The 10,430-nt window shown below is 37.5% G+C and overlaps 1 protein-coding gene across 1 annotated transcript in view; it reads left to right on the top strand.

The window, feature by feature from the left end:
* Window positions 1-2,622: 2,622 nt before the first annotated feature.
* The window catches only part of sNPF (short neuropeptide F precursor), a 28,099-nt gene continuing 20,291 nt past the window's right edge, over window positions 2,623-10,430 (top strand). The window contains exon 1 of the mRNA XM_068300468.1: window positions 2,623-3,094. The gene's annotated coding sequence lies outside the window, so the exon portion shown is untranslated. The remainder of the gene's footprint in view (window positions 3,095-10,430) is intronic.

Below are 10,430 nucleotides of genomic sequence, written 5' to 3'. Positions count from 1 at the left end.
GGGCTATAGCCTTCAGACTACCCGTCCGAAGTCAATGAACTTGTAAACAGATGAAACTATAAACTGTCTTCTCTTTATTCTTGATCAGGATCAACAGCTGAGTCGATCTATCCATTTCCGTCTGTCCGTCCGTCCGTCTGAATGAACGAGTAGGTCTCCGAGACTACAAGAGGTAGAGCCACCAAATTTGGTATGTAGACTCGTTTCGTATGTAAATATATAGAGTTAACTGGAATTTCGTCCACGCCCCCCAGAATTTGCATATATTGTTAAAAAGTGTAACAGCTGGAGACATCAGATTTGGTATATGTACATATATACTCGCTTAGTTAGTGCGCAGACATAACAAAGTTGAAGTCACCAAATTCGGTATGTGGACTTGTTTAGTATAAGCGCAGATTATAATTTCACCTCCATATTTAGAAAAACCCACATTGCCTGTCGCAATTTTTTGACTATTGAAATCAAATTCAGCATACTCAGTAGTCTTACAAATTTCAACTAACCTACCCAGTTTTATTCAAGAATTTTTACGGATGGACTTGGACTTCAGGACTTCAAAGTTCTGCAATCCTGATATGGTCAGATAAATACTGATAAATAATAGAGTTATAATTTACGTTAAAAATAAACAAAAAGCAGAAGACCGGGGCTAACTTCGACCGCGTCGAAGTTTGTATACGCTTGCCCGTTTCTTTTGTTAATCTTTTCTTAGCTAAAGCCGTCAAAGTGAAAATCATTTTATCTAGAACGGTCTACAATCTTAGCATGCCAAATAACGAAGTGATTGATTAAAGCCAGTGTTTTCCACCGATCGTTCCTATGAGAGCTATATGATATAGTCATCCGATCTTGATCAAATTTCGCTCTGTCGTTTATAGGTGTAATAAAGTAACCAGCATTAAATATCACATTTCTATAATAGCTCAGAAAGTAATGGATTTATTGACAAAAGTCACTGTTTGTGACTTTGCCGTTTGTATTGGAGCTATATGATATAGTGGTCCGATCCGGCTGAATTCGAGATATACAACCTGTGGCTCTTACGGTCTAGGAGAAGTTTGCGCTGATCCAGACGGACGGAGATAGCTATTCGAACTTGTCAAGGCGTGCTGATCAAGAATAATAATAATATAATATATATAATTTATGACGTGATTCTATTCATTTTTCAAGGATCGAAATTTTCAATCGAAAGTGAGTTTTCTCGTTTGTGATTTTGAATGTATTTCTACGATGCTTTAATACATATTCCATGTCTATATATTCCATATGTAATGGAGTCCTGCAGCTCTGAGGACCAGCACAGGACTAGCTATATGATTAGACCAAGCGGAGTGATTTCCGTTCAAATACTTTCTAGTTAGGACTAGAATAGGTTCTATGGGATGTCATTAGGCGGAGAGGTCGGCCTTTGATCCAGTATGGTCTAGCCGGGGATTTGTTCGTAAATATTATGACATCGACGTGCTTACCACTGTGAGTTTATTTACTTGCAAGGCATCTCTAGGAACTGCTTGAACAACATTATATTTGTTTCGAACCTTCGTGTTCTTTTTGGCTTCATCCTGCCTGCATTAGCTGGTTCAATTGGATGAATGAATGTTAAATGAATCTACTGTCAGACTGGCACGTTACTGCATCTTGATAGATCAATTCTTCAGCAGTTCATTTGTACTTGGCAGTTGTTCGACTCCTACTAAAATGGCTGGACTGTCTGCCAGGACCAGGCGTTGCTCCCGCTTATTCCAGTCACCTCGGCTAGTATTGCAGGCCATTTTTAATAAAAAAACGCTAATGGTATGCATAAATTTCACATAATAATGTTAAATAAACATATGACTAAATTGTTTAGAGTTCGTAATGGCATTTCATTCAATACGTTTCTGTGGCCTTTTATTTAGATAGGATAATTTTACATTTTAAGTGAATATTTTGAATGCTCATTAAACACAAAGCTGTCAAAATGTGATGTGTATACACAGCTGTAATGAATGAAAATCAACTATGGAATAATTATGTGTACAAAAAGAATGAAAATTGCTAAACCAGGACAACTTAATTTAACCATAAAGAAAGTAGAATAATCAGGATTAAAAATTAGGGAAGCAAACTGTCACATGACAAAGGTCAAATAGAAAGACAATGCAATGTCCATTCAGTAGGGCATCTTGGCCGATTTCATTATGATTCAACCCTCCTTAGAATTTCGTTTGCCGTTCTGGCTCTAAGCGCCGCCTACAAATTATTGCGTAGGTGACCAGCTGAAGACCAACTACAGCAACAACAACATAGACAGTTTGCCGAAATCAAATGCCAACGAATGGGCAGGCAGCTAGCACAGCTTTAACTCAAGGCGAGGTGTCCTGCTGACGTCACGGCAACAACAACTATAACCACATGGGTTGAAACCACAAAGTAGCGTGGGCGCAAAAGCTTTCCGTCGTTTCACCCAAGTTTCGAATCAGAAGCCGGTAGCGAAAAGCTTTTCCCATTGAAGAAGCAACAGGAGCATAGGCAACCAGTTGAAGTTGAAAGTGCTGACGCCGGCAGAGCTGCCAACGTCGGCGCACGGATTCGGGTTTTACCGCTCGCTATAAAACAAGTCGTCGCCTTCGTATCCATTGCATTCGTTTGTCACGCTTCGAAAGCAAACTAACAGCCAACCAAATCCACCAAAAACCACCAAACCATTCGCATTCTAACGGTCGAATACCAAAAACGAATCGGAAAAACATTGAAAATCAGTTTTCAAACTTTTGTCTTTGTCGGTGCGTCGCTTACAGTCAGCATACAGTTTGTTTGTCAATTAACTGAGCCAATAGCATACTTTTGTGCGCTGCGTCTAGGTCAATTTCAAGCGGGCTTAACTATTAACTATTTCGCTTTTAATTGAAAAAGTTTTTAAACACTTTTTGCGCAGGTTTCAACCAGTTTCCGATTGTGCGTTAAGAATTTCAGATAAGTAAGAATTTCGCATCGGAAACACCAAAAAACATTATACGTCGCGTCAAACGGTGTAACACATTGAAAGTCAATTCGATTATTGAAAATCCAATTTCGTTTTTTCGCCCTATTAGACTACAAAATTCAGGTAAGTCAATGGCAAATTAGGAGACTACATACGAACATAGAAAGTGTTTATCTCAAATGCAATAAGAATTGTATTCACCCTCGTTAAACTAATTCCATACTTAAAGGTCCAAAGCCCTTCGAAAAGCAAACAAAACGATTTAAAACGATTTATTTTTGTAAAAATGAGGGAAAAACTTTTGCAAAAGTAATTTCTAGTGTCAGCACAAGAAGCTCCATATCAAAACGACATCAATGGACTTTTGGGTCTCTTCTCCCCATAAAATATCAATAATTGTCAATCAATTTTGTTTCTGTGTCTACAAGCACAATCCTACGTACCAAGCCCTCCACTCGGCAACTGAAGCTCAAGGATTTAAAAACATGTACATGCTGGTAATAGCTTATCGTCTAGGATCCATTTTAACCAGTCTATGTACTTTTGTAGCCATAAAGCAAATTAGCAGAGTCAAATTTATATTCATTAGTAAAAAGGAGCCGCGGAAAATATTGTATGACAAAGCGCGCAAAAGGAGAACAATGGTGTAGAATGGTACAAGTCACCTTAAAAATGTTTTAACCTAGTGAAAATGCCATATATAGGCCCGACATTACCTAACATATCCAACTCTGGCACAATTCATTTTCCTGTGCGAATCTCATTTGCTTGGATAAAATTGCGAAACATTATCATTACCCTAACTACAAGCCACATACAAACAAACAGGCACAAGATGTTCAAATAAAGATTCGTGTCACTTGATAAAACAAATTATCGAATTTGTCGGCATGACCCGCTGGCATGTGGTTTCCCACAGCCATGCTGAGGGTATTTTCGTTTTGGCCAAGAGATCTGTCCTACACATAAAGGAACGCCTTAGATATCAACTAGAATAGACAATATTTCAGGGATTTGAAACGTTTTTTCAAGAGTTAGAGTTAAAGTCATTAGGTGGTTCTCATCTACTTAAACGGAAAAGAGGCAAGAGGTTGAATGACTTTGGCACAGCCAAATATACCCGACATGTTGCCGCGGTATTCATTAATGTTGGCTTATAAAAAGCGGAAGCAAACACTTCAAATCAGATAAAATGACAGAGCAGAGACAGAGTCAAGCCAACTAATTTCAACAGCATTTTGTTCTTCTTTTATTTTAAACTAAGATTATAATCATTGGAATAAAGCGCGTCACAATAACATAGCGAAACATTGGGAAAAAAGGGGAAAGTACATACTTTCATTTTGGATAGAAGAAGAATGGAATTTTTGAATGCAATCACTTGCCATCAGATTGTAAGCCAGAATATTTCCTTTAATACAAAAGTTTTTGCATTACAGAGTAATTTTTTTGAAATTTTAAGATCATATTAGAAATATTTAAAGATGGTCTTAGGAAAATATTGCCAGCGGCTGAGCTTTAAATTGTTTTTACGCTGGCCTCAATAATCTTAAGGCTCTGTTTCCTTTGAACGTTTTATTCTTTAGGCCAAACAAAAGATTAATTTTCCATTTTGTTTCAATTTTTAATATTAAGTCGAAGACCATCCTTTATCTGACGATATTATCCAAAACTGTATATTCATTTCCATCTTCTTGAGAACTTTTCTATTTGTTTCGTATTTGAAGTTTTGAATTCGGTTTGAATTATTTTGGGTAGCTTGGGCCGTTCGTTTTGAAGAGTCATAGAAAGTATCACTTGGACACAGTTAATACGTCTATCAGCTTTTCAGCACAGATCAGTCGTATAGTCCTTGGGTAAAGTAGGATAAATGTATTTTCCCCATGTTTTGTAGAAAAATAATTAGTTATTAGACTCATCAAATGAATATTCTAAACTGTGATTTCTCCCTAATGTAAAATTGAATCTGATTAGTTAGCTAATATTTGAATTTATTGAACGAACAATGATCTGAGTGTTGAAAGCCAACTGAGTTGTAGTTCATTGGTTTTCATTGAGGGAAGGACATTTTAGGGTTGAGTTGTCTTTCGTGGAATATGACATTTTTTTTTAATGGTTTTATTCAAAAAGTTACCTTTGCCCTTTAATATGCAGGACGACTGTTGAGTGTTTTTCTGTGTTTGTGTAGCAACTGGGCAAGTTTTACGGATGTATTTCATTTGCAGTTTGCACTTTACACACCGTTGAATTATTTAATTCCTTAAAATAGTACACTTTTGTATATTTTTAGCCAAGTAGGGGAAAGTTTCGGTCAAGTGACGTCAGCCACCTCATTCCCAATCTTACAACTAGATCAGGTCCTAGAGCTGGTTTTGTCACACGTTTCCTTTCCGTTGTGTACACACATCCGTGTTCAAAAAATTTACATAATTAATTGATGATACGTGCCAGGCAAACAAACAAAAGCAAGGTAAATTGCATTCGTTATTATAAATTTGAAAATTTAATTGGTTTTGACACATTATGGCCCCCATTTTGTCGGCCACAATTTGCAGAATGAAATATTTATAAGAATATAAATCATTTAAACAATACATTTAATTCAGTTCATTGTAGGGGGGATGGGGCTAGGGTTTATTCAGAACTATTTTAAAGAGGGATCAACACTGTTTCCATTCTTTTCTTGTCCCTTATTAGGTTCACAATCGAAGTCCTTTGATGAACAATTCGATTGTAATATTGTGAAACGCTAAACTCATAATTTCGACAAGCCATATGCATATATTATTGATTAGACTGTGACAAATAAATAAATAAAAAGTTTGTATGTGAATACACTCGATATTAAACTGATTCACAAGTGCCAGCCAGACATAGTATAAGTGAGAGCATACCATAGAACGAAGGCGACAAGAAGAAGCCGACGGCAAATGTTTTTCCTTGGCTTCCGGCGAATGTCAATGCCACATATTTGGGCCACACACTAGGACAACGAAAATAATCAAATGGAATCAGACTTGGCGGGGGCAGTTGTTGGGGGAGGCACAACAACAAGTTAATACAATAAACAGGGCCAAAAACAAACAGAATGGGACATTTGAACTGCTCACTTATCTGCCAGGCAATAGGAGCAAGCGGGTAAAGCGTCACCTGACCTATACGGTCAGAGCTTAATTAGCCTTTTCCACCGAATTAAACTGACATGAGAAACATAATGAAATGAATTCTTAAGGTAGAAATAGTTTTTTCTTCGTCCTGTGTGTCCGTGTGGGCTGGCGTTTTAATTAAGGTAAACGTTTTCTGGCAAAACAATTGTATTTTGCATCTCACAATTAGCCCATAGGCAATTCGCAAAAGTTTCTTATAATTTCTCAAATAATCCCAAAATGATAAAATATGCAAAGATGACAGCCAGAGCCAGGCAAACAATCAACAGGTGCTGACAGGTTTGCCTTTGAATGGGTGATGGAGTGGGATGGAATGGGTGGAGTCGTTGGGTAGGGCAGAACAGGGCAGGACAAGGCAGTAGTCACTGTCGCCTTTGCCATAAATTCTAAGCTGTTTATTAAATTTTCCAACTGGCTCCCGACTGTCTCCGTTTGTCATCCAGATAAGGCATCGGTTAAGGAATTCCAGCTGGCATTCAAATGGATACTCACGTGTGTGTCGAGCTTTCAATTAATGTGATTTATTAAATGGGATTACATTGAGAATGGTAGAAAGGATCGGGTATTTTCATAAAAAGGATTACTTTGTGGCGATTATTCAATTATCCCCGAACGAGTTGAGTCCGCCAGAATGGCGAACAAAGAACACTCCATGAGTTCATAAATCACTTTTTAAATTATATGCATTTTCAAAAATGGAAAGATTGAGCTTGTCCGTCCAAGTTTTCCCTCGGAAAACCAAATGTTTAATAGAATTTAAACGAAATAATCACTGATTATCCTTTTTTTGCTGGAAATCTACTCTGAAGTGGGACTTGTCAGTTGTTAGCACAGAGAAAATATTTAAACTTGATATATATTAAACATATTTTATTTAAGTTACGCTCTTTATGCAACACCAAAATATTTTGATATAAATTAAGTGAAAGTGGAGCTAAAAAGGACCAGTGCATAAATCTGCCAGACACTTTCAGTCCTTTACTCTCAACTTTTTTTATTCTCTGATGACTGCCGGCGACTAATGCACTTCATCAACAGCCAACAATAACAGACTGTGGAGAGCTCAAGGAGCTCAAGAAGGACTCAACTATTTATTAAGTGCACAATACGAGGCAAATTGGCTTAGAACGAAATTGGTCAGGACCACGCCTCACTGCCCAAACCACACACAATTGCTGGAAATTAACCGCAAACTGCCATGTAATTTTATTCCTCTTTTTTCTTGGAACTTGCTTCTTTCGTTTTCTGCAGTTTCACAAACAAATGCGGTCAATATGGAGTGGAGTGGTACAAAGTGGCAGAGATACACCAGGCAGAGTACAAGGGTGAAAGACGCCCTAAAATACAGAGGGAGAAAGCTAAAAATAATCGAAGAAAAAGTTGAATTTGAGTGGATCCATCCCCTGGTGCGGTTCCAACATATAGACAGTAGTTGCTTATATCAAGATATGCTTATTCTTGCCACAATATGCTACTCTAACTTACTAGTGTAATAGCTTAATTAGTAGGCCATTTTAATTGTTGGTACGTGCACAGCAATCATCATATACACTATAATTGTCTAGGTTGTCTTGATGTGGGCAGACTTTTGGGCGGGTCGTTAAATCATTTTGATGAGCTGACGTCGACCCGCCATGTCCTTTTGGTAAGTTGAAATCGCCATCGAGTCGCTGCTCGTGCACAGAATTTAACTCTAGAATGGAAAATGTCCTTTTGCAAAATGACAGGGGATAATGTGGCGTATGGGTAATGTGAAAACAGCAAAAACCGTATATAATGTATACGCATTGTGGGACAGTGTCAATGACTATTTGCGATTTTACGGTCTCGGTGAAATGCTGATTTATGGCTGTTTTCTTTGGCAATAGTTTTTCATATATTTGTAGGATAAGATAGTGATATATTTCGCACATTATGGTATGGTTTGGTTTGGTCTAATATAATAGGTCGAAATAGTTACCATTTCTGTGATCCTACCCTCTTCAAATTTGTTTATTTGATATAAACTTATCAAAATATAATACGAACGAATGTCCGATTTTAAATTTCTACATTCATATTGTCCCGAATACTTTGTTAAACTTTAGAGTCCTGGTCAATGCCTTTCGAGCCAAATATTCTTGCCTTCCAATATTTAAATTAAGCAGCCTTCCTTTCAAAACAGATACCCTACCTCAAAAGATTAATATGTAGTAAGTTAAGTTAATGTTGCCGATTTGAACATTGTTAACACCGATATAGTATTACAGATTGACCAATTTCTGACCGAAATCTGACTTTAGTTGTGTCCTGGTCATTGAGAAATGCTTACAATTAAACAATACGAGAGGCTGCCTTCCGTTTTTTTATGTTCTTCTCTTTTAAAGTCGCCCTAATGAGCCAGCTAAGCACATAATTATTTAATGGCTTCTTAAAACTTGCCAACTAACAATAAGAAAAGTCTTGTGCGGCTCTTTAAAGTGAATGAAAAGCCTGGAGCTGCGGAAATTTATGAGCTGCGTACAACATTTGAATGCTTGAAGCGTTCTTGGCTTAATTACTTGGCAAAAATGTGGCCCAAGGGCAAGCGTTGAGAGCGACTACTGCGTATGAGTGAGACATGTCTAAAGGATTGCCGCCGAGCGACAAAATACTAAATGTAATTGGCAGCAGGTACTTGAATGTCAACGTACCAGGAACTTTGGCAAAGTGTCAACAAAATATGGTAGCAAAAAACTGTGAAATTTCATTAGCTAATTAATTAACCGTCCGGTGCGAGTTGTACAGTTATGAATGCCGCCCAAAATGTATAAATAAATTGTGAACTATAATAAGCGAGAACCCTCTAAATGATAATAACGATAATAATTCAAATGGTTGTTACCCAATTGGGCCGTAAGGAGCGGTGCATCTACATTAGTGGACCTATGCAAGAGAAAAGGATTGAACATTAATTTAGCAGCTTTTATTAGCATTCATTTCTCCTTTCCCATTTCCAATTCATTCATTTCAATTACTCAAATTGAAATCGCCACTCGCAACATTTGACCTTCGCGTGACAACTAAAAGCGGATATTAATTAAAGATTGAAATTCTGTCAAAAACTAAATTGATGAATTGATTTTATTTGCCAACAATTTCAATTGAATTCCACAGCACAAAGCAAAATCGAAATCTTGATTAGCTAGGCCTGATTTCATCAGTTAACTTCAAGAAAAGGGTCCAAATACCGTTAATTTGTTATCCAAAAACTTATTCTTCATATTTCAGAGCGCAAAGTACTTACAATGCGTATCTGTTTGAGGTTTTTTGCGGTCGCAGAATTCAATTACCCACAAATCGACTCAACGATTGACCACTGTGGTGCAAACAATTTATCACACAGAGTCAGAGGACTCTCAGCAAAACTTAATTATGGAGCGGTACTCGACTAGGAAATGAAAACTGGGAGCAGAGGCTAAGGCCGAATCCGAAGCAGAAGCCACAGCCAGAACGAGCTTTAGTGTCCACTCAAAACGCCCACAGTTATGCAATGGATTGCAACAAAAATCAAAAGTCTCAGCACCTTTCACATGACTGAATCTGTGGTCCTCGAGTATGATGTTAGCTGGTCCATATACTGGCTACTTTAAGCCAGTCAGGCGAACGTACTCGTAAATCAATCAGGCGCATTGGTATTTTTTAATATCGGAGCTGAGAGAGCTGCAATCTGCAATGGTTTTTGGGGTCACGAGAAAAACAGTTGCCAACATATGCCAAACCTCAAGAGGAGGACCGGGGTATTGGGTCAGGTGCAAATGCAGCTTGCAGCATGGAGCATATTTCACATGAATCCCCGAACGTAATTGATGGTAGACACCCAGTCATCCAGTCACCCAGTCACACAGTCACCCATGCACATCATCATTCATCCTCGAGCAAGCCTGTGATTGAAAAAGAATACTGAATCAAATCAAAATAAAAAGAATGACAAATAAAAAAATAAACACCAATCAAAATGTCGGCATTGTGTCGATTTGTTATTGAAACTGATTTAATCAAAATGTACATATGTACATTCATTCATACATTCATACATATGTAGGTGATAATCTCGAATGCTCTTTTACTTTTGCTCCTTTCATGTGATATCAAATTCAAAACGTGTAAATTCCATTATTGCATTTAATTGTCTGCCAGCAAGCAAAACAAATACTGCAGGGCTCTGTGGAAAAACAAGTTGAGCAATGTCACAGCCTTGTCAATTAGCAGTAACAGAAGGATTTTCAAGGATTAACAACTAGACCTTGAATATGTAAATGTATTGTTTTATT

This window comes from Drosophila tropicalis, unplaced genomic scaffold (assembly GCF_018151085.1).
Source record: "Drosophila tropicalis isolate 14030-0801.00 unplaced genomic scaffold, ASM1815108v1 contig_1009, whole genome shotgun sequence".
Taxonomy (NCBI): domain Eukaryota; kingdom Metazoa; phylum Arthropoda; class Insecta; order Diptera; family Drosophilidae; genus Drosophila; species Drosophila tropicalis.
The sequence above is the reverse complement of the archived record's forward strand: the minus strand, read 5'-3'. Positions and strand labels throughout refer to the sequence as shown.